The following is a 25,932-nucleotide window of genomic DNA, read 5'->3' as shown; positions in this document are numbered from 1 at the left end:
AAGCCGTGTCTATTAGCTTTGAATATCTAGGGGTACAAGTATATAGGGATACCTATGACCTCTAGAAGGAAGCCTTCAGAAAGCAATCACCTCAATTGCACTCACCAGTGTCCTTCTGGACAACCCTCCTTCACTAGATTGCAGGGCACCTCACAATCTTGCAAATGCTCCCACGCGTATTGTATTACTTTGCCAACCTATCTACGGTGGTCCTGATGCATTTCTTCAAAGCTCTAAATGCGTTATTGATAGAAATGGTCTATGGTGCTAGCCAGAGGTGGGTAGGACTAACTAATTTGCAGCTACCGTCTGGAGAGGGCAGTATGGGAGCACCAGATTTTAAGTCATACTCCAGGGCTGCCCAATTACAATGGCCTGCGTAATGGTTGGCGGGGCAAAACCTGCATGAAATAGCCTTCACGCCCAAATGCTCGCTCAGGGTTCTGTACACCAGTTGTTGTGCACCAAGGCAGGGCCCCAGCGGCGGCACCCCTACTACTAAAAATTAACATTCAGTACTGGAAACAGTCCCTGAAATATACTGAACAGACTGTTCCTTATGCCCCTAATAAACCCCTATTGGGACTCCCCACTCCAACAAGCTTGCTGAAATAATGAAGATTGCACACTTGGGAACAGGTGGGAGTAACAATGGCTGGAGCACTGTTTGGAGATGGCATGCTGTTGAACCATGCAGACTTTATACATGAGCAGGGCCTACCAGACTCACTATTCCTTACGAATGCAAATGTTACACGATACATTAAACTACACTGGGCCCATGATGGCACATAACCCACCAAGCACAGATCTAAGCACTCAGTATATTTAATGGGCAATGGCAGACACCTTATAGGATAGTTGTACTGCGGCCCATGAATACACGCAGCAGAACCACTCCAATCTAACTTAACACAGGGAAGGTGCTGGACACTAAGGCAACATGAACCATTCCCGCTGCAAAAAAAGGCATCTCAGGGAAGGTTTTGGACACTAAAGGGTAACATTTACTATTCCCACTCCAATTTATCCTACCTCAGGAAAGGTGCTGTACACTAAAGGGGAAACATTATACATTCCCACTGTAATAAAACGTATTTCAAGGAATGTTTTGGGCACTACATGGGTTAAATATACTATTCTCACTCCAAGATAAAATAAGTCAAGGAAGGTTAAACACTAAAGGGGCAACATTTTCTATTCCCACACCAACCTAACTTAACACAGGGAAAGTGCTAGACACTAAAGAGGACAGATGAATCATTCCCACTGCAACAAAACTAAGCTCAGGGAAGGTTTTGAACACAAAAGGGGCAACATTTACCGTTCCCACTCCAAAGTAACTTAAAATGTTCATAAATATTTCCAATTCTTACAACATTAAACCAAAATGTATTACAATTTTTAATAATGTTTGTATTTTTTTAATACAAGAAAGTAATATTAATAATTTATCGTCAAATATCACATAACACAATTCATTTGAAAATATTTTATATTGATTTTAAAAGAAAATAATGTAACACTTTTTATTTTTTCAAAGTGTACTCTTTAAAAAATGAATACATTTTTAACAAAATTCAAATTCGAAAAAAATATTTTCAATTATTTTAATTATTCAAAAAAACACTCTTATTCAATATTAGTTATACACCCACTTCAAACATGTTTTTAATTAATTTATTTTAATAAACACACATCAAAAATGAACACTAGCAGATATTCTTTTTGAACACTCCCCAACCTTATTCCCTATAAACTCAACATCGGGCTACTAAATGTTCTGCATTTAAAAAAAATATATTTTTATTACTTTAACATAAAAAATACACAATAATACTTACATTTATAAAAATACTTCCCACCATTATCCCCTCTAAATCCCAAGATCCTGCTTCTAGTTTTTTTTACTTTATTTTAAAAACAATTGAAAATAAACATAACAATATGTACACTAATACATTATTTTAAAAATACTTTCCATTTATCAACTCTAAACCGAACATGCTGCTCCTAAAAAATATTACTTTCTAAATAAAACATAAAAAATTAAACAAATTAAATTGCAAAAAAGATTCTTATTAAGTACAAATTTGTAAAACAATTATAACCAATTAATATGAATAAAAAATTATTAAAAAAAAAATAGAATATATTACAAAATATTTATCACTCAAAACAATAATACGGACAAAGATATTAACTACATCGATATTAAACACATCAAGATTAAATACAACACCTTAAATTGATATTTTTGACAACAATATTAAATACGGTATTTATGTGTCAAGTTATACTTGACATGATATTTATGTTACACAAAATTTGCATTTTGATATTTGGTCCTAACAGTGGGTGGAACAATGCAATTAGGATGTTTCAGGACAAGACAGTTGCATGCATGTGTTGGTTTGACATGGTTGTGATCCTGAGCTGAACTTTGTACACATGCAACATATCAATGCTTACCCAAGTAGATTATTTTGCCATTGCAAAGTTCAGATGCAAATACAAATATACCTAGTTAGATGTGAGATATACTAAAGCAGACACTCAGTTTCTGATTTGTGTATTTATTGAGGTGGTAAAGGTGAAGAGATTCATTGTGCGAAAGCAAACCGAAAATAAAGTGAAGTAGTCAGTCATGGTGAATTAATCAATAGTTGTAGCTTTCAAATTATTTAAAATCCAAAGTCCAAAACACTACTCCCATCACAAAGGGAAATGTGTCCAGAAGTAATCCACACAGCACATGTTTGGCATACACTGCAGGAAATAAAGGTTGAAGTTTCTTGCTGGCTGTAGTGGGTGTCTTGCCATCCTCACCTCCTGAAGTTTTGCGTGGCTGTTCCTGCTTGCTAACGCAGGGAGATCCACTGCTGCAGGCACAGGGGTGTCTGTAGGTGTGTCTTCCTCTGGCAGGGCCGCCCTTTCTGTGGCTGCCACATGTAGATGGGCTGGATGTAGTTGGACCACAGAAAGAGGTGGATGGTGGTGGAAAAGACCTGCACAGGGTTATGTTAATGTCCTGCAGCACCCCAATTAGAGAGGCCATGTTGGTGTAGTGAGGGGCCAGCTCCTGGTGCATGACCTTCTGCAGATGCTTCTTCTCCCAGAATTTGGTCAATACCTGGCCCATCACTTCTTGGGACTCATGGTAGACTGACAATACGTGCTCAACCCAGCTGGCCCACAGTACCTGTCCAATGACTCCCACCCCCCCAAGCCTGTGCCCTAGTCCCAGGGTGACCTCTTCCACTGGGTCCTGAATCCTCTGTAGCTTGGCTGGTGATTGTTAGCTCAGGATCCAGGACTGGGGTCACATAATGGTGTTAACTGTTACACCATTTAAATCAAGCCCCTTTCACATGCAAGGTAACTGTGATTGGGACTGCCTGTTTAGTAATATAATTTAGCAAATCTAGGTAGTTAGAGGAGTTCTGACAACTTTTTGGCCCAGTGCCACTGCACCTGATGCACCATTTGAATCGTGACCCTAGATCCTGAACAATAATGACACTTATGACTACCTGTTTAGTTGTAAAATATAGCAATAATCAATGTTTAGTGGGTGCCTTGAGTTTTTGGGCCCGTTGCCACTGCACATGCTTCACTATTAAAATCATGCTCCTAGCGCTTGCTAGATAACTTTGCTTGTGACTGCCTGATTAGTCTTTTTCCTACAGAGGGGGACAGTCTGGCATCTAGCATTCAAGGAGCACAAAAGTCTCGGGGGGAAGTATTCATGAATCATTGTATTCAAGGGATTCCGTGGAGTGCACGATGAGCAACCGCAAGTGCTTTTTTTGACTGGAAGCCAGTGCAATTGTCTACGAAGGACTGTTAAGGACAAGCAAATGTTAATCAATCATGTAGCATTTTATTTTAGTATGAAATGATGAAATGCAAATGCCTCTTCATGTCAATTTTTGACCCAAAATCACATTTCAAACAAAATAATTAATGAACAACAGCCCCTCTTGCTCAGTTGTGCTAATGCAGTCATTGTAAATATTGACCACAAGTGACTCATAATTAAATCGGAAGGCTACATTTCTGCAAATTCATGCACTAAGAGTCATGTGAAATTCACAACATAAATTTCTCCCAGGCCAAGTTGCATCCCAGCGCACCTCTCAGTGAATTGAATTAATGCCATTTGGTGTAATTCAGAGATAGTCCCAGAACGTTAAGATTTCTAAAATGAAAATCTTAACGAAGTAAAGATCTCCTAAGTTACTCTGCTAATATTTGATAGAGAGTGGATTTAGGCACCAGGATCTATGACAGAAACCTTGATAGTCGTAGTTAGTATCTTTAGAAGAGCTATATTAGACATCTTTGAAGAATATACAGTGTTGGACTTGGCCCTCTCCACAGGGTCATCCCCAGACTTTTTTGTTGCCTTCACCCTCCTGTTTTCTGACTCTTTCTTGTTGGTTTTAGGATTATATGCACTGCACCACTCCTAACCAGTACTAAAGGGCTTGTGCTCTCTCCTCTAAATATGGTAAAATTGTCTTGGCACCTTTAATGCACTTGTAAGCCCCTAGTAAAATGGTACATCATGTATGGAGCACCATAAATTAAATGCTACTAGTGGGCCTGCAGCACTGATTGTGTCACTCAAATAGGAAGCCTATTAAACAGGTCTCAGGACTGTCATTGCAGCCTGTGTGTGCAGGTTCAAACTGCAATTTTGACATGGAAAGTAACCGTTTTGCCAGGCCCAAACCATCCTTTTAAATTAATATTTTATCCTAAGTTAGGCCCTTACAGCCGAGAAAGCATTTTTTGAGAACGATGTTGCGGGTAGGACAAGAATTATCTCGTCCTACCAGTGCCATTGATGCCAGGGCAGTTTTTGAGGTTCAGGTAAAGCTCGTTGATTTACTATATCAAATGCCGCCGACAGGTCAAGTAGGATTAAGAGGCATGAGTCTATTTCGTCCACAGATCTGTGGATGTCATCTGAAATATTGAGCAAGGCGGTTTCTGTGCTGCAGCCTTTCCTGAAAACTGATCTGAATGTGTTGTCGGTGCAGTGTGCTGTTGAATTCCTCTCTGTGTTGGTTGAGTTGTAACAGGGCACACTTTTTGGCTAAGAAGGGGAGGTTAATGATCATATTTCTGAATGTGGCAACAGAGAAGCATGATGCCAACAGGTACAGGATGAAGTGGAATTAGGCATACAAAGGATACATGTGTCAGGTAGCTAACACATTGACTAGATCAGAGTTTATGTATATACGTTTATTGCTGATTTGTCCAGTTAAACTAGTGAGGACAGAGAAGACACCAAGGTGAACATGATGATTCAAGACTTAGACAACATAAGATGCTCTGCTGAATTGGCAGGCAGGCATTTCTCTTCATATTCCCCTTTCTCATCTGAATCCCTCACCAGTGCCTTATTCTTCAGGGACTGGTGTGTGATTTCGGAGGGTGAGATTTTAATTGACTACTGGATTTTTGGAGATTAGGGTGTGTACAGCAGGCACTTGACAACTTATAGATCATTCAATTACCACGCTTGCAGTGATCCGCTGTGGCCATGATGAATGAGCCTTCTGTCGGCTTTGTGACCAATAAACAAGAGAAACTTCAGACTTCTGCTTTAGCTTCTGTAACCCCTTGAGGCTTGAGGGAAGCCTCATTTAGCTTGTCATTGCCTCTTTCTTGCTTCTCCCTCCTTACTTTGTTAGCTTCCTGTTGGACATGGGCCTTCTTGGGGGGATTTCCCTAAAACATTTTTCATTTTTTGTCCTTCCGGTTTTGCCAACTCTCTTTTCCTGACCTTAGGGGTCTGGGCACTTTCATACTATACTGCAGTGGGAAAGCACATGGGCCCATCATACCCATCTCAGAATAGGGTGGTCCCTTGATTGGTTGAGGGATCGCACCTCTGAGTGCCCGGTAAGAAGGTTGATTTCTTGCCAGAAGACCACTTTGTTTGACATTGGTTTTCCCTGTGCAGCCCGGTGGTGGTAAAAGCTGGTATAATTCTGTGAATGTACATATGTCTGACAGTGTGTACCCTCTAACTGTGTAGTATTGAATTATACACATTTCTGGGGAGGGCCTAAGATGGACAATGTGTTGCACCACATAAGGATTCTGGGGGGGTATAAAATAGTATCTTTCCCAAGTGTGCATATTGCTGATTCATTCGACCATAGTTGAGCCTAGTACTGCTAGTAATACTTCCAAGTGTGATTTATGACCAGAAATACATGATAATCATGTGTGTTAATTTTTATGTGGGTTGAATACAAACATTATTTACATACATCGGTTGTGAAGCCTCTTTTGTGACGCTCAAGATATTTATTATGACTCAGTGCTGTGCCAATGCTTTGCACATTACCTCTGTGGTAAGACTGACTTTGCAGTGCTAAGCTACCCAAGAATGAGCGCAGGTTATACAGTGTGTGTAATCATCCGCCCCTGATGGGAGTGGTAGGTTCTGCCTGGCTGGGATATTGTCTCCGCTAACCAGAAGGTGCCTTTTACAACACTTCCTAGCTAACATTTGGATCCTAAAAAGCCTGGCCAACGGATTGGGCCTGTGGTGCAGACAGGTGATGGGGGGAAGGCACCACTGTAGTAGGCCGGGCAAATAAGTCCTATCACTGCTTGCTGGTTGACTTATTGTTTCAACGTGGGCACACAAAAATAACTTAATTATTCAAATTTACAGTAGTTACTTGCAGAAAATTCCCCAAGCTGTACTAGGATAAACAGAAAAAGGTATGGTGAGAATTGAAAGACATTGGTTGCCTGATTGCAACCACAGACTGAATTAGTGGATGATGCAGGATGCATGATAACCAGAGGGAAGTAAGTAAAGAGGTTGGATAACAGACCCCTTAATCTAATGGCATTCTGAGACCTTCAAAACAATAACTTTCAATGTATGCCACAAAGTAATTTTGATAAACACAGCTCCAGTGCCTTCAAAAAAAAGATTCCTGAAAATCAAGAGTAAACACAAGAGGTGATAGCGAGGACCTCCTGGGTGGACTCTGTGGTCTGTGAGTATGAAGAGGTTAAGGAGGTTTCTCAGTGAATTCAAGAAAAGGCAGGTAAAGAGCCTACCCTGCATTGATTCATATGTGAACACAGCAGGAGTTTGTGGAGGATACATGAGGACTGATAATATTAGTTTTCTTGGAGTATTTTGCAAACTTTAGTCAAATGGATTTCTTCCCATTCCAATCCAGGGCTTCCACTAGATAAGTAAGAACTTCTGCATGATGGCAACTTTGCAGGGGGTAAAGACTGAAATGACTTCTGGCTCCCTACAAGAGGATCTGATATAAATGAGACATTTAAGGGCTTCATGATTACTATTTTTGCTGCAATGTTATAACTATATAGAGTTACCCCTCTGTGCCTTCCTTCAACCTTCCCCAGCTGCACACTTGCCATATGTGCTGGAGTGTTCTCTCAGTGATATATTCAGTGTTGGTTAAAGTTTTATATTTTAGTCTTTCACAGTGCCTACGCTTGTTGGCACACTTGGGCTGTAGCTGTATTTTATTTCAATAAAATATTTATTCCTAAAATAGGTGGTGAGCAAGAAAATCTACAGCCTGTTGGAACTCCATATTTTTGCAAAAATCTTCATGAATTTTCGCAGTTATCTTAGCCAAATATTAGTACATTACATCATATGAATAGGAATTCCAGTCCTCCAAGGTCTAGTCTTAAAAATTACAAAAAGCTAATAGTGAAGAGAGCAAAGACAAAAAATGAGTTAAGATGCTTTAATTCAATCAACTGCTTCACTAACAATAAGTATATTATAAGTGTGATATCATAAAGTCACAAAGTTTTAGTTAGAAGCCATGGTGTCTTCAATCCATTGGTTGTAGTTGCAGACCTTGGCCTAGACTCCAGGGTAGTTCTTCTGAGCGCACCCGTATCCCCAGGAGACAACGCCCTGGAGCTCGCCGTTGCAGACCACAGGGCCACCAGAGTCACCCTGACAGAGAGAAGACATTTTTAAATAAAAAACATTTTAATGGATATGTTGATGCTTTCAACAGAGTTTAAATAAACATGCTGAACATCAATCAGCCTTACTACTCTATCTTACAAGTGGTAATATTTTCTCAGTAGAGCCAGAAGTGCAAGAAAGTAAACAATTTACTAGCATGGAAATTCTTCAACAGAACAGATGACAATGATCAAGGGAGACGAATACACCAAAGTCCATGCTCGCACAATAATCACATGTACTGCCAAGGTTTAAGAATGTGGGGGCATACTATCAAGCGGCAGCGATTATTATCGCTGGCTGCGCTTAGCGTGAGATTTTTTATTACTGAAAATTATCGCCATGCTAGCGCTGGACTAACAACGCATAGTGCAATGACGATAATTATTCCAGCAATAGCGGTGTTTTCCATGGAACATCGCTGGTTTTCCAGCGATGTTCCATGAAAACTGCGATATCCGTGATAATAGAGCCTGTGGTCTTAGCCACACAATCCATCCCCCATGTTAGGTATGCCTTAGTCTGGAATTTAACAGATGTTAAATTACAGCGTAAAGGCCCAGTTAGCGCGAAACAAATCAGCGCTAAACCGGACGGGGCTTCGTTGTAAATACAGCGAAGCACCGTTAGTGATATTTTATAATGTAGTTGTAAGAAGCATGCCTACCTTGCATCTCATTAGCGATGGGAGGCGGGGCGATAGGAAACCGGGCGCTAAGGCAAGGAAACACGCGCTAGTATGTCCTTGTTAAAAAAGCGATATAATTATCGCCTCTTTTTGCCAGAAAATGGACTCTAAAGCGGTGATAATGTTATTTACAACCCTTGATAATATGCCCCGTGGAAACTCAGAAAATGAAGACCAACACAACACTTAAATTTAAAGAATTTCAAGCCCTTATAGAGTCGAATGGAAACAAGCATGTGTTCGAAATTCGAAATTAAATGCATTATTTCTTACTGCACCTAAAATAGCACTAATTTGCTCTTTACACTCTGGAATAATAACCCTTTCAATGGCGACACTCAATTCCACGCTGATGCTCTGTTTGGTGGATAACACAAGACAAGCAGTGTCCTGGATGGAGTAGGCTCAAGGATAAATAAGTCTTCTACCTTTCAAACTCATCAAGACCCATGTGAGACAGTAACCCAAATTCATGCCTTCCTGGTGACTTGTATCACATATTTGGCCCAGGCTTGGGGCCACAATACAGTTAAAGCCCCAAGGGCTCAAGGGGCGTGTGCACCCTTCTTCTGCACCCCAAGGACAATGGTATTACAGAAGTAGCTGCAGGCACTTATGCAACCTCTTCTAAAGGACAGGTTTGTCCAGTGCAAATGTAGTGCCAGCATGGTCTCCAGGGCTGCTCCCTCATTTGCATGGAACACTTTGCCTCTTTTCTTGTGGAGTATTACAGAGAAAGGAACAGCTGAAGTCACACTGACTGTGCTCCAGTCCACAGTGCATCCCCTAAAAGTGTCCTTTTACAGGGTGTAATATAATCTATGGACCCCTTCCTCCCAGACATCCTTCTGGAGATGGGGGCAGTCACTCACTACACACTCCTGCAAGGGGATCTATGTCCAGCTTTGAAATTGAGGCTGTGTTTCTATTGACAAAGTGAAAGATGGACCGGCTGCTTTAATCAGCCAGTCTGCCTATCAAAAATCAGTAACCCAGAGGGCAGGTGAAAGTTCATACTCAGGTTACGGTAGGACTTTCTCGGGTGGGAAAAGAGATGATGTGGCAGAGTTGCATCCTTTGTGTATAGCTGTTATAACAATGACAGCTAGAATTCACAAATACCTGCATCTTAATATCCTGCCCTCATTGAGCCAGTGCTCCACCTGCAGAGATATAATGGTGCTGGCCTAGGGAATGTCCTTGAAATGTCATTGAGTATGCCTGTCTTATTTAACATGTACCTACCTTTAGAAAAAAATATCACTACATCTCCACTAAGTATCAGGTGTTCCCTCTTAATTCCCTACAAAAAATATACTTGCTATTACCAGTAACAAGGCTAAAGCTGCACATCATTTCAGAGAGGGACTATACCTTCAAATGCACACGTTTTTGGGTACTTACTGATTTTCCCAGCAGCCCCTTTGCCAAAGCACCCACAAATCTACCCTTGGCCTTGGATTTGCAAATGCCTAATCTCTAAACACTCCTGGTGACGTTTTGATGCTCTCAAACAAACAATTAATCATTCCTTAATATGTGAACCAAATGATGAGTGTGGCCACATAAATTGTGAGTCAAACCCCTCTAGGGTACCTCTTACCTGGCATGAATCTTTGCCTCCTTCCAAGTATCCCACACAGATCATGTTATCAGTGATTTCCCCAGGATATGCATCGTGGCACTGTTTGTCAGTGAGGATTGGAGCCTTGACGCACTGGAGGAGATCTGGGTAGTTAGCTTCAGAAGAGGATGGTGGTAGGGTTACTCAATCTGAGAGCATTAAACCTTGCAAGCATTTACTTGGTTTATGTGTTTATGCATTTGAAAGAAAGAGAAATTTAGTGAAAACACACTGCAGTCTTTTTGATCTTCTTCACCAGATGCATATGGTTGAATGTTTAAAACAATAAATGCAAATTTTACCATTTATAATGTTGATTGAAGCATGCTCACAGTGCACAACTGGTGACATTTGAAACTGGTGAGCGTAAAAATTCAGGATGAGTGACCTGCTGCGAGTGAGCATAGCGAGCGAACCCAACTGTCATAACGGGGTTTTGCAGGGAGTCCCCCCCCCCTCCGTCCCGATATAAGTTTTCAAGCAAATTTGAGAAAGCAGGAAGGTTAAAGGCAGTTGAGATTGTGTAGGTATCGACATTCATGAAGAGATTTCATTTGATAATGAAAACGAAAGCACAATGCAAGGTCTCCTGTGAGCAAGTTATTAAACGTGTTCAAGTCATGCCATGCATCCTTGTTCTTGTTGGCCAAACGAAGTGACAATACTACAATGGCACCTTTGGTCTCATGCCCCAAGTAAATGAATGAAAATTCAACCAACCAAGCAGCCTCCTGACATTGATGTGTGCAGTCAGTGCTCATGTGTACTGCGTCCCTCTCCTCTAAAACATTTGTCAAATAAATTCTACTCAGCAGAGTAGGGCGTACTGCACAGTCTAGTTTATTTAACTCTCCATTTCCAGAGATAGGCCAAATGGGGACCCAGTTTTCTATGCAAGTCAGGTGACGCAAAATGAATGATCATATGACCTTGGATCACCATCAGCTCAGTTAGAACTGAAGAAACAATTATAAAACACTCCGGTGAGATTCTTCAAGGCAATGGTATATATATTGAAAACCTAAAAAACCTCCAAGGCCTTTGTAACTCATTGCTCCATGTCTTTAGGTCACCAGGCTGGATTTACTTTGGCTTTGCTCCGGTGCTAAGGAAGCGTACATTGGCACGCAGCGGCCCATGCTAAGATCCAGCAAGGCGTAACAAGACAGATTTGTTTTGGAGCACCAGCCCAGGGGATGATGCCAGCAGAGGGTCAACCTTAGGAGATATCGCTCTACTTGGGTGTTCCCCTTGTGTAATCATCTGTAACGGTGAAACAGTGCAGTGTGTATATATTTACTAGTTACCCAAAGTATGCTTTGATCTATACTAAATCCAGTAGAGCTAGGATTTCCACATTACAAAACGTACACACAACTTTCAGTAAGCATAAATGTCAACTCAGGGCACAGAGAATATTTGTGCCACTGATAGCTGTTTTTTTGTGGTTTGTTCACAGTTTGCTGAAATAAGGGGCACAGTGAACACAGACTATTTTGCCAACCATTTTGGATATGTAATTTCCTTTTTTCACATGATTAGCACTATATAACATGCTAAAAAGGACAGATATGGTAAATACTGTTGGCCTAGAATTCCTGGTCTGTAATCAATGCTGAAGCCTGACCCGTAGTGGAAGTTAGAGGCTGACTTAGTCTACTGAAGTTTAGTTATAATTTATAGGGTGACAAAAGCCACAGGTATCCAGACAGGAGAAGAAACAGCCACAAAGGCACATCAATCGTATAGCTTGAGAGACACAGGAGGAACGTTTAAACCAACTCTTCAACTGTTCCATACTCACAATTTTTATTATTGATGACGCGACCAAACCACCAACTACACCGAACGTTACCAAACAAAACCTCACCTTGCTTCTCCTTCCCATCACCACTAAACACTTGCTGAGACACCATTACTGCTTTCCTTTCGCCAGTTCCTCTTCCATTTAACATACACAATGACAATATTAAATGTTTACACAATAATTGGTGCCACCTACTGGCTGCTAGTGACCCAAGTCCACTGACTGTCCACTCGACTCTGGAGTAGGATCATTGTGGTGGCGATCACAGTCACACACAAGGCTCGACTTGACCCTCCCCGGCCACAGCAACTGTAAGGTCACAGGTGTGGTCTGACTCTGTCCTTCTCCCTCGCCGAGAGGGCGAGAGGGAGAGACAGGAAGTGGCCAAGAGCAGTCCAGCAATGGCAGAAATGGCCATTGCAGTGATTAATCATTTCTTCACGGGCAGAACCTCCCACCTCAGTGGCGCCATGTGCAAAAACTGTGCACTGGAGGCCTAGACTATGCACCAGCAACCACATCTCTCAGCCAATCCTGACCCTGATCCCTTGCTGTTACACAGCAAGAGATCCGTGCCAGGATTGGCTTGAGCAGACAAACACACTGCTCATTAGGAGATTGGGGGACTGTGGATTTGAGCAACCCAGCTTACTAATGTGCTGAGTGGAGAAGCCTCTAGTGCACATGTCGGGTTGGCCGGAGAAATGTAGCCATCCAGCCCAACATGCACACTTGCCTGCCTGTGACCCATGTGTGCCTGGCTATCTAATTAATTGAAGCTCCAACCACTTCAGAGATTCTACCATACCCACGGCTGAATGCTGACTTGTGAGTCACACTTTTTGAATCAGTTTAACTTATTTTAAGTGTACTTTACATTATATTTATTAACATGTAAGAGTCAGAGGGCCAAAAATCAGTGGGGCAACAGCCCAACACCCTAAGGGAGGAACCACCAATGCATGCTTGTATGAGGTCAAATGAGCATAAAGCCATGCTCACAGAAGTGAACAAACTGAAAGAGACAGGTGAATGCCTGAGCTGTTGGTGTACTGTGTGCTGCATGGACAACTGCAGACAGGTGACAGGAAGCAGTCGCTGCTGCGGGTGCAGTGTGTACTCAATCCACCCTTATGAGGAGGTCATAAGTATACCAATTCCCCTCTTGTCTGTGATTATTCTGGGCCATCCTCTCATCTTTGGTTTGTATCACTGATTTTGGAGGGGGCATCAAGGATAATATCCAAGCTGGGCACTGCTTCTTGAGCTTCAGAACTTTGCAAAACTACTGGGGATCCCTAATCCTTAAACCAGGGCTCAAAGCAAGAAGGTGACTCAAGGAACTGTGGACTCATTGACACTGGACACATCAGAAATGTGGGCAAGAGAGTCTTTTCGAATGTTAAGGAATCAGAGAAACATGAGTAGCAGGTGACTAGTCAGAAGTGAACGTGATGGAGAAAAGAAAACATTTTCCTCTACATCACAACTTCTGCTGTGGCAGCCCTTCGACTTGAGCCTGTTCAGATGTCACTTCAGCCACTGACAGAAGGTCAACACTTTAGTGGTTTTCTGACCACTTACAACCCTGACAATATCTGCTCTGATACACTTGGTGTAGCAGATCGAAGGGCCAGAGGGAGGAAGGCTATTACTGGTCGGTAACGGCCGGAATTGGCCGTTACCGACCGGTAATAGCCTTTTCAGATGTAGGTGGTATATTTACCTATTTGGTAAATAACAAATCGGTATTTACCGAATCATCATTTACCGATTCGGTATTTACCGAATCGGTAAATGAGATGTAGGAAGCACTTTAAAGAGTGCTTTTGTGCTTTAAGGAGTCGTTATTTACCACCAACTATTAGTTGGTGGTAAATAAGGAATTCCTCTGTAAATGCAAATCTATGCATTTACACCTGTGTCATGTGACATACATACATGCCCTTAGGGCATGTATGTATGCCAAATGTGCACACCAGCACTATTCAGGGGTGCAATAGGGTGTCAAAGTGCCACCCTGCCACCCTTGACTCTTTCCCTATTTTACCGAATCGGCATTTACCAATTCGGTAATTGACATTCATTCCTATGGGCCTGCAGGCCCATAGGAATGAATGGCAATTACCGAATCGGTAAATACCGATTCGGTAAATACCGAATCTTAACGATTCGGTATTTTTTACCGACTTTTTATCTACATTGCATTTACCAATTCAAAAATACCGAATCGGTAAAACTCGGTATTTTCGAATCGGTAAATTACAATTACCTACATCTAGCCCTAAATTCCGTTCAAGCATGTCATATTTGCAATAGCCAATGTTAGGTACAGAAACGTTAGCATTTTTTGCAGTTCTGTATTTTACCAACCAAAAACTACCAATTCAAATAATATTTCTAAAGAGATATTCTGTACTCATGGTTATGTAGGGTGTACTCACTGCCACTGCTGAGGGTGTTGCCCCATCCTGAGATGAGACAGTCAGTTCCAGCTGTTGCACAGGTGGTGGGCAGGGGGATGGACTGGACACGTGCGCTGAAGGTGGCCGGTGAAGACAGCTTGATCAGCATGCTGTCGTTATCAATGGTCCAGGAGTTGTAGCCCGGGTGCCTGATCACTTTGGCGGAGTCGATGAACACTTCACTGCCTTCGATAACTTCAATGTTGTGTTCACCCAGTCTGACCTAGATACGGCTACAGAGGGAGCATTGAAAGCTTAAAACGTATTCCTTTGATATATAAGGTAGACAGATCATGAACATTATCATTCACCTTTAAAAAATGTAAATAAAGCTGTGGACCTGTGGAGCTGGCTTATAGGGGTGCAATGTTACACTCGTAGTTAGCATTTGCAGTGGTCTTGTTCTGACTTGTCAGATGGGTTGTTTTGTTGGAAAATTACATGGAGACACATAGGACCTTTGACAAGGTGACAACCTCACTCTATGTCATTGTGGACAATGATTGAAGTGTTGGGTTTTTGTGTGGCAACCTTATGCATTCTAGGTATTATAGTTATTTTACATCCATTGAACTAATTGAACTAACACATTTGAGTAAGTTTAATACCAGTTATTTGAAAGTGAAAAGCCCAGGACTGAAAAATAATGTCTGCAATGTCATGGAGTGAGGTGACCACCCTAACCTTTGACATATGTAAATGCTGGTATAAAAAGGGTCTGGAATTTATACCATCTACATAATCTTGCCCCTCCTAATCAAGGTTGTCATGAAATGAGGAAATATGCTTAGATGTGCACACCAGAGGTTTTAAGATTGTTGGCTCATGCCTACATAGATATTAACATAGCACTGGGGCTGGTTGCAGAAATGCATAAGTTGAATTTTTGTAGCATGCTCCCTGAGTGGAAGACAGCCTTGCCACATATAACTGGACATGTTAGCAGGAGAATCGCCCTTTGACTCCTCCCTGTCGTTATGACCTGTATGTATATGTAACAAAGGCTGTTATCAATACTGTTAAAAAGTGTGTGTGTCTTCACCACATCACACAAGAGTCCCTGACATGTTTCTTCAGTAGTTGTGCAAACAATCAGTAAAGCGCCTCGGGGAGTACATAGACATTGAAGGGTTACCATCCTGCCCACCTGTATTTTCAAAGTGCTTGTGTTTGTATTAAAACTACAGAGCATACAGTGGCTAATGCTTTCTTATCACAGTATATTATGTGAATAGCTTGAAGGTGGCCATCTTGAAACATGCATGAGCTATGATCACTTCCTACTAAGTTTGCACAGTAGATAGGCCCACCGGCCTGACCTTCTGGCTTGCTACCTACAGAAACAGCCATAATCTGCCTTTCCCCTGTTTCTGATTTCATGGCCAGACCATGGGTAACCATGGTTCCTACAAGGCTGACCAAGAAAGATCATGATTTAGCATTATTTTTGCTTGACCTTTTGGCCAGTGGCTTTCTACACCCTCTGTATGCAGTACAGAAGTGGTAAATCATATTTACTTCTGAATCACACATTTAAAGGGAGAAATTATCTTTGCAATTCTTGGACTTGTTTGCCAAAACAGCTATTAATATGCAGCCAAACAAGTACATTTCACCTCTAAACCCCTTCGTGATACGATCTAAATTAGATTGGTCATTACCATCAAAATGCTCAATTAAATGGTGGTTTCTGTATACATCGAGGGGAAGATTTACTAACATTTTGCATTGTGGATGTGTCACACAGAATGTTATTTGTGATTTGGAAAACCATGCAAATCACACTTGTGTGGCTTTGAGTGGGATTTTTCCCACAAAGTAATGCATGGCAGTTCATAGACATGCCTTGCATTACCTTGCGTTGGGAAGGTGTTCCATGAATGAAGCATGGGCGTTCCCTGCATCCTCCCATGCATTGTGGCACATTCAGAGATGTACTAAAGCTAGAAAAATGGGAATGTGTTAAAAACCTACTCTGAATCAGGCATAATGATGGGAAATAGCTTTGTGTCTCCTCGTTACTTCCTCGTTCTAAGTGTGTTGTATTCTGCAGCTCACATAGAAGAAGTGATATGCATTTAAGAATTGTGTTTGTGCAGGGTGTTCCTGCTTGCATAAAAACAATCTTCTCTGTAACAAAGACACCCTTGCACCATGGTGTGAGGGTGCCTGCATTGGTTCTATGATAAGGTAGAAGTGCCTTTAAGGGATTTATTCAAGTGTTCTAATTTAGATTGTTTGTCTAGTTAATTTATACGGTCAGATGGATGGTTTCCTTAAATGGTAATTAATGCCGACTATTTGATACCTCAGTATACTAGTGTGCAAAGATCACAAAGAGAGACATTTATCAATCATAATCCAAATTATAAATACAAAAGTATGCAAACAAAGTATACAAAAAAGAGAATAAAATAAGGTGTATACAAAGAAATATACACTTTTATCCTAGTCAGATTAGGGTACTGTTCATACAACAATGTAACAGCAAGGTAGCAGTCTAAATTTGAAGCCTTCTCTGTGACAAATGTAAACACCTATCTTCTTAATAGGAATACAAACAAATTATAGAAGAAAAAGGCATAGGTCGACGTTTCGGTCTCTACTTTTCCATAACTCCGACCATCTTCAGGACTGGAGGGTATTGTAAGAGTTGACCCCTGAGTTTTTAGAGTATTTAGACTGCTACCTTCCTGTTACATTGTTTGTATGAGAAGTACCCTAATCTGACTAATATAAAAGCAAATATTTCTTTATATACACCTGTGTTTGTTCTCTTTTTTGTATACTTTGTTTGCATACTTTTGTATTTATGATTTGATCATGCTTGATAAATGTCTCTCTTTGTGATCTTTGCACACTAGTGTACTGAGGTATCAAATAGTCAGAATTAATTACCATTTAAGGAAACCATCCATCTGATCTTACAAATTAACTAGACAAACAATTTAAATTAGAACACTTGAATAAATCCATTGAAGGCACTTCTACCTTATCATTTACTTTTCCCGAGCCCTCAAGGGTAGTTTGGGTTGCCCATTTCGTTTTGTATTGCATTGGTTCTAGGCAGCATACAGTGTGCTAGGGCTAGTAGACAGACATTTGTTACACCTTACTTGATATGGAGCATTTCTGGGGTCTCCCTTTCAAGCAATACAACACAGTAACTTTGCTCGACGTCCTGTGTTGCATGACAAAGTTGGAAATTTTTCCTGAAATGTGTATTACTTTTGACTAGTATGGAGTGCTCACATACCATTTGCACTTTTTGTGAACTGGCTGCATAATACAGTAATCGAGTGCCGAATCTGCCACCCACCGTAACCAAAATGCATTCTAAACACATTTTGAGGTCAGAAGGGCATGCTGGTTTAACACTGTGCAGACTGAAATATTTTCCAAAAAGTAGGCTAATCCAACTGCTTTTTTTTTCTTTTTAATGTCATTTAATTATTTTTTTCTGTAAAAAAAGTTCAGCTGCCCAGTCATGTGTTTGATAGTATTCCATGCTATGAAATCTTTGTTGGCTGGTGGCTGTGAAAAGCTTTTAAAAATTAACATTATTTTAATCAATTTTCTGTAGTGTGGCCCTATGACTTACGATTTGTAGCAGTGAGCGGCGGAGACCACCCATTCGCTGTTAATCACAGACCCACCGCAGAAGTGGTAGGCAGAGTTCAAAGACACCTGGTAAGGGACAGAGTTTTCCGGACAGGTGTACCCTCCGTCGATTTTGTCGTCATCTTCGAAAGGGAAGGCAACTGGAAACAAAGGCCGAGAGAATGTAGGGTTGATCAATCAAGAGAATGAATCTATGTACACAAACAACCCATTTCAAATGGCTAGACCCAAAATAAGTTTTCAAAAAAAATGTATAGCTATTTTCACAGACTGCTCCAGTTGGGTTCCTGCTTCTTTCACTGAAATTCATTGGGCAAAGTTCTACCATAAATTGTAAATCGCACCATTTTGAGCCCACGTGACCTAAAAACACCCCAACCAATGTTATTCCCACAATCAAACAATGTTATTCCAGCTATTTCATAAGGTGCTTCGTAAGCGAAGGACCGGAATGTTCTGGAAGAAATATTGCGCTACAATAGTGTCATAATGAAGTTGTTGATTACCAAAAACAGTGGCATTAAGTATATGTCCGTAATGATAGGTTTAAGGAATTTAACTTCACCTATATTTACCTTGACTATTTTCATATTATTAATCCATTCTTAGCTTTATGTACATACCTTAACTGTATATCGGTACAATGATGTTATTTTGGTTGTCTATATTTCAGCTAAAGTCACTATAAAAATCCACTATCGCATTTTGTTCATTTAAACATACAGCATATTTGTATCTTTTGAAACTGCTTTCAACAAAAAATCACTAATTTTTAGTCTTAGGGCCAGATGTATGATGCTTTTTAGCATGTGTATGCGGGTCTTAGAAAGCAGGATGCAGTTAAAGAAATAAAGGAAATGTTTTCTTTTCATTTTTTAAAAGTAGACAGTACTCCGTGAGACAAATGCCTGCTCTTAAAACATGTTTTTACAAACATTCACAAAGGAGAAGAGGTCCCTTGGGCATTCTTTCACATTTGCGAATGGGTTACCACCTGCAAATGTTTTGCGACCGCATTTCAATTGCATAACATTCACACATACCTCTGTAATTCGGTATTCGGAAGGGATGCCCTAAACATGCCCCTTGCCAATTGCAAATCGGAATCCCAATTAGCTATTTGGTAATACGTTACAGAATTGCAAATAGGGCTTGCACATGTGAAAAAGCCTTTTTGCGTTCACAAGTGACCCGATTCTGCAAATTAGACTATTTGCAACCACAAAAAATCTTTGCACGTGCTGTCCTAACATTCCTATTAATGCAACATTCAGCTCCCTACTGTTGCTGAAGATTTGCATAAATCCTCACCTCTCACAAAAAAGTCAAATAGCACAAATACTTACAAATGTACTCAATACATATCCATCAGCAATGCTGCTCATAACTGGAGATTTTAATATGCAATGTATGAAGGACTCAGAAGATGCAGATTTTGTAACCCTATAGAACCATCGATGGAATATCCCAAAAAAAGTATTCCAATTGACGCAGATGGAAAAATAGGTGACATTGGATATGTCTATCCACCTAAGATCAGCATTCCTCAAAGCATAAATTCATGCTCCTATTGACATCATCACCCACTTCTCCATTCATTTACTCAAGTATCAACATAGAAATTGAAAGGTCCACCATAACATGACATAACATGCACTTGTAAACACACCTTCACCCTAGGCGCATCTTGGCACTGAAATGACGGATGTCTATCCTCAACTGACCATACTTAACCATTTCAGTTGCTCAACCTTCGATGCATTTACCGAGCTTTGCGACCATACTGAAATATACACATCAAACAGGCAAGGGTGTTTGCACTGATGCTACAGACTGTGCTGTAATTGTTATTTGTGAGAGGAGGCTTCTCTGATACGTCATGTGATTTTCCGGCTCTGTGAGAGTAGGACGTTTATACTACTGCTGTAGTGTCAAGGAGGGATGCTTCCACTGCTGTTATTCTGCTGCACCTCTTGAATGAAGTAGGGAGCTTCCATGCCTGCCCATATGGTATCTGTTCCATGACTGCTACAAGCATGCATTGCTGTTGCCACTTGTGTGTGTTGATGAATGCTATGGTATACTTCTTCTTAGAAGATGCAAAGCTTGGGAAACTTGCACAAGCAAGCCTGACTATTGCTGATCAGTGAGTGGTGCTGCATTGCTGATGGAGGGCTCTACCCATTCTGCAAGGGAGGGAAGCTTGTTCTCTCATGTTTGATTGAGAAGTATTTATCATGCACACTATTACATATCTGCCTGTATGTGCCAATGGTGTGCCGCTCACTCTGAGGGTTCTAAGCATGATTGTGAGCATTCACTCGGTGTCCCTGTCTTCTTGGAAGACCTGTAGGAGGGTTGCCAGCCTTCTCAGTGAAGAATGCTTGTCATGTCTGTGTATGCAGAGGTGATGGAGGAGCAAGGAGATGGTACTTAAATAGTACTTTGTGTCAACCCCTCTGTACTCAATTTCTTTAAGATAGAAATGCTGCCTCTGTTTAAAACTATTAAAGTACTCTAGACAACTCAAAAATACTTGTGGCTTGCTTTATGTAGGAACTTCTGCTTTAAGTGTACATTTATAGAGGTTAAATAAACACTTGTGATTATTTCTGTGATTTTATTTGTGTGACTTGCCAGCTTGATATAAAAATGTTGGCCAAACCAATAGTCACCCTTCAGTCCTCCTACAATAGCTTGGATGATTAATATACCTGGACCAGGGATTGCATGGGTTAGAACTCACATTAGTAGTCTAATTAAGATAGCTTAATGTGTTTCAGAAATCCTTGTGTAAACTTTGCACCCACTAAGTCCCTTCCTTTTGCGACTGCCTAAATACCCCTCATCATCTGCTGCACAGAGGGAGGTCGTTATTATATATGGGGTAACCCGAAATGAGTCCTAGGACCTGGGTATCAAGTATTACAGATATAGTGGTCCTAGACATAGAATTCTATACACAAATCTTCAAACAATTTTTAACTCAGTTATTATTCATACCGGAAATTGATTCCTAAAGTGAAAAAGCAAAAAACATAAGAGCCCAAAAACACAGGTGTCCAATATACATATACACAAAGCAGATTATCGTTATTAAAAGTAGAGGAGAGAGCTCTACTATTTATTCATAATAAAAATCTCCTCATATGGCAGTACACAAATGTTACAATATCTACAAATCCAGACAGAAGGGGTTACGGAGAGAAAACAAAGGTGTATTTAGAGTGAAATTCAAGTGCTCGTGCAAAGGATAGAAAGGACCAAGCGGTCAGGGGATATTGATTGGTATGATGACCAAGAAATTTGTTAGCTTAGATGTAGACAGAGCCAGCCCTCAAACGTTAGTTCGTAATGAAGTTTGTAATTGTCTTAGCAAAGGTCCCTTTGCTTAGATGGTTTTTTGATCTTCAAGGAAGGGTTGATGGGCAGGGGCATAAGAGATGCCGGCTCACTGTAGGGAAAAGCTGTCGACGTTTCGACCCAAGGATAAACAGGGCAAATTATATCCTCATGGACGGGTCTTCATCAGGACGGGGCGATGAAGGGGAAAGAGGATAGTTACATTGGATTCATGTAACCCCAGTAGTTAAGTAGGACACCTGTAACACAAATGTAGGGGCTCAGTTTGTTTAAAACCAACAACATGAAAGTTGATGATAAGCACTCCAGAAGCACTCACCCTGTTAGTGGTGTGCCTATATGCCAACTGGACAATTCGTTAAAAGAGAGCCGAGCAAGCGTGCTCTCGAGTACTAGGAGGAAAAAATAAGAAACATAAAGCCATCAGTGCTGTGTTTCTTACGTAGTGATTTGTCAAATACAAAACATGGACTAGACAAAGACAAAACATGAATGAACAGTGTGAAGCTAGCTAATTGGACTCACCCTCGCTCAGTCGGCGAAAAGATGATGAGTTGGGTTTTCTGTGAAGCAATATACACGCTGTGTCTGTGGACAAGAATGTATAATGAACTAAGTGGGTCAACAGTTACAAAGTCGGATTGGTTACATGTAACATCAGGGGATGTTGGTTAGTCATAACATACCTCTTCCGTAGAACTGCGTGGCCTATCAATGGGGCTCTGTCTGTCAATGACTGCTGAGAGAAGCTCGATCAGCGTCAGGTTAAGTACTAGACGTGCCGTCAACGTGCACGCTACTGACATATCACGCTATGGCAGGGGCTGTTGCCTAGCAACATACGTGGCGTGGAATGGAAGACAGACTCTAGGCGTCTTAGAGGTTCGGAAAACATAGTAAACATGGAGGCATTCGCATGCAACGGAACATGATACACATTATATGCCTTATACAGTACATGTTTACAAAGTACATATAAAATATGCATCCTGATCACAAAGTTCCATATATTTTCCAATTAAAGTGCGAGCGTAAACAACAGGTCAAGCAATCAGCCATTGTACAGGGTGGACATTTGTCTTGTTGTTTCTTCGTATTCATTAAGACCCCGATTCACTGTGTCAAATATGTGCATCCATTTGCACTCTCTGAGACTCAGGGTACTGGCAAAGTTCCCACCCCTGATGTTTACCGCTACTTTTTCTAGGATCCACCACCGGAGACTTTCAGGTGGGTGACCGAAGGTCAGAAAATGTTCCACCAAAGGAGCGCCTTGTACTTTGCAGCGTATTCTGCTTACATGTTGCAAAATTCGAGCTTTAACTTTTTGTACGGTCTGGCCCACATACAGGAAATCACACGGGCATTTGATGGCATATATGACACCCGTCGAGTTGCAGTTCGTTTGGTGGCGTAAGGTGTGGGTGTAGTTGTTATGTGTACACTGCTTGATTTCCAGAGTCAAAGGGCAGGCCTTGCAACCACCACATTTGTAATGGCCGACTACTGGTTGGGTGTTCCACAGAGTTGTTTGTGAGTTGCTCGGTCTGCTATGTAGTAGGGATTGGACAACATAGTCCCTGACGCTTTTCCCTTTCCTAAAAGCATGCATAGGGGGTTCTGGGATCCCTATCTCATCTGCCACCAGATGCCAATGACTATTAATAACTCTCTTAATATCATTGCTCCTGGTGTTGAAAGTAGTCACACAGGTCATTCTAGTGTTGGTGTCCTTGTCTTTGGTTTTGGGCTCAAGGAGAAATTCCCTGTGGCAAAACCATGCCTTCTTGCGAGATTTTTTGAGCAGTCTACGGGGGTATCCTCTGTCTGCTAGTCTTTCAATGAGTAAAGACGATTCTGTGAAGTAATCCACCTTGCGGCTACAATTCCTACGTAACCTCAGAAATTGTCCGTAAGGCAAGTTATCTCTGAGGTTACGTGGATGGTGGCTTGAGTAGCGGAGCAGGGTGTTTCTCTCGCTGGGTTTTCTAAAGAGTGTGGTACGCAAGTACCCCTCATCCTGAACTATGCTGATATCTAGGAAGTTGATTTGATGGTTGCTGAAGTCCAGGGAGAATTGGATGTCGTTGGAACAGTTGTTAAGCCAAGTATGAAAATTCTTCAAAAGCTCCTCACTGCCCTGCCATATCATCAGCACATCGTCTATGTAACGACGCCATAGCACGATGTTGTCATGGAAGGGGTTGGTTCCATTAAGTACAAAGGTTTGTTCGTATGCATCCATGAAGATTATGGCCAGGTCTGGGGCAAAGCTTGCCCCCATGGCCACGCCCTTTGTTTGGACATAGTACTCTCCATCGAAATAGAAGAAGTTCTTCTTCATGGCGATCTCAAGGAGATCCAAGATGAAGGCTGTAGGAACTTGGCAGGGTCTTGGCCTCTCGTCCAGGACACCTCTAATGACATCAAGTGCTGCTTCTTGAGGGATGTTAGTATAGAGTGTGGTTACATCCATAGTGACCAACAGATTGTTAGTTTGGTCAAAAGGGTACTCATCTACTAGCTGTATAACCTGCATGGTGTCTCTTAGATAAGCTGTGGTTGCCTCAGCAATAGGCTTCAGGAATATGTCCACATACTTACACAGGGGTTCTAGCACCGAGCCACACCCGGAGACGATTGGTCTTCCCGGGGGTTTCTCCAAACGTTTGTGGACCTTAGGGAGCGTGTAAATGGTAGGTAACCTAGGGTGACTGTTATTAAGGTAGTCGTGTTCGTGTTTGCTTAGGAAGCCATCATCCAGGGCCTTCCTGGTAATAGATTTTATGTCAGCACTTATTTCTTTAGTGGGGTCAGCCTGCAGTTTTTTATAGTTACCCTCCACCCCTAGTTGTGAGAGTATTTCAGACTTATAGTCATCCCTACTTTGAATGACGATCGCCCCACCCTTGTCGGCTGGTTTGATCACGATGTCAGAGTTTTGTTTAAGCGCTTCCAATGCCAATTTTTCTTGTTTGTTGGTATTGAACTTGATATATTTCTTCGATAAGGGTCTCTCCTTTGTCCCTACCAGCCTCCCTAATACCTTCAATCTGAAAACGGAGTTACACCAGTTTTTCAGGAAGGTAAGGTTAAAACATCATTTTAACAAAGTACCTTTTAAACCGGTATTCAGTAATACTGGTTTACGGCCCCCGTCCACTTTCACACCACCCGCGCAAATGATGTCCAACAAAATCCTGGCATTTGAGCAAGTGGTGATGAGAGATATCAACCAGGTATTAGCCAAGAAGAAATATATCAAGTTCAATACCAACAAACAAGAAAAATTGGCATTGGAAGCGCTTAAACAAAACTCTGACATCGTGATCAAACCAGCCGACAAGGGTGGGGCGATCGTCATTCAAAGTAGGGATGACTATAAGTCTGAAATACTCTCACAACTAGGGGTGGAGGGTAACTATAAAAAACTGCAGGCTGACCCCACTAAAGAAATAAGTGCTGACATAAAATCTATTACCAGGAAGGCCCTGGATGATGGCTTCCTAAGCAAACACGAACACGACTACCTTAATAACAGTCAGCCTAGGTTACCTACCATTTACACGCTCCCTAAGGTCCACAAACGTTTGGAGAAACCCCCGGGAAGACCAATCGTCTCCGGGTGTGGCTCGGTGCTAGAACCCCTGTGTAAGTATGTGGACATATTCCTGAAGCCTATTGCTGAGGCAACCACAGCTTATCTAAGAGACACCATGCAGGTTATACAGCTAGTAGATGAGTACCCTTTTGACCAAACTAACAATCTGTTGGTCACTATGGATGTAACCACACTCTATACTAACATCCCTCAAGAAGCAGCACTTGATGTCATTAGAGGTGTCCTGGACGAGAGGCCAAGACCCTGCCAAGTTCCTACAGCCTTCATCTTGGATCTCCTTGAGATCGCCATGAAGAAGAACTTCTTCTATTTCGATGGAGAGTACTATGTCCAAACAAAGGGCGTGGCCATGGGGGCAAGCTTTGCCCCAGACCTGGCCATAATCTTCATGGATGCATACGAACAAACCTTTGTACTTAATGGAACCAACCCCTTCCATGACAACATCGTGCTATGGCGTCGTTACATAGACGATGTGCTGATGATATGGCAGGGCAGTGAGGAGCTTTTGAAGAATTTTCATACTTGGCTTAACAACTGTTCCAACGACATCCAATTCTCCCTGGACTTCAGCAACCATCAAATCAACTTCCTAGATATCAGCATAGTTCAGGATGAGGGGTACTTGCGTACCACACTCTTTAGAAAACCCAGCGAGAGAAACACCCTGCTCCGCTACTCAAGCCACCATCCACGTAACCTCAGAGATAACTTGCCTTACGGACAATTTCTGAGGT

At 41.5% G+C, this 25,932-nt stretch overlaps 1 pseudogene; it reads right to left on the bottom strand.

The window, feature by feature from the left end:
* Positions 1-7,840: 7,840 nt before the first annotated feature.
* Positions 7,841-21,725, bottom strand: LOC144770881 (trypsin-like; annotated as a pseudogene).
* Between the last annotated feature and the right edge of the window lie 4,207 nt (positions 21,726-25,932).

The sequence above is a fragment of the Lissotriton helveticus genome, chromosome 7 (genome assembly GCF_964261635.1).
Source record: "Lissotriton helveticus chromosome 7, aLisHel1.1, whole genome shotgun sequence".
In the NCBI taxonomy this organism is placed as follows: Eukaryota; Metazoa; Chordata; class Amphibia; order Caudata; family Salamandridae; genus Lissotriton; species Lissotriton helveticus.
The sequence above is the reverse complement of the archived record's forward strand: the minus strand, read 5'-3'. Positions and strand labels throughout refer to the sequence as shown.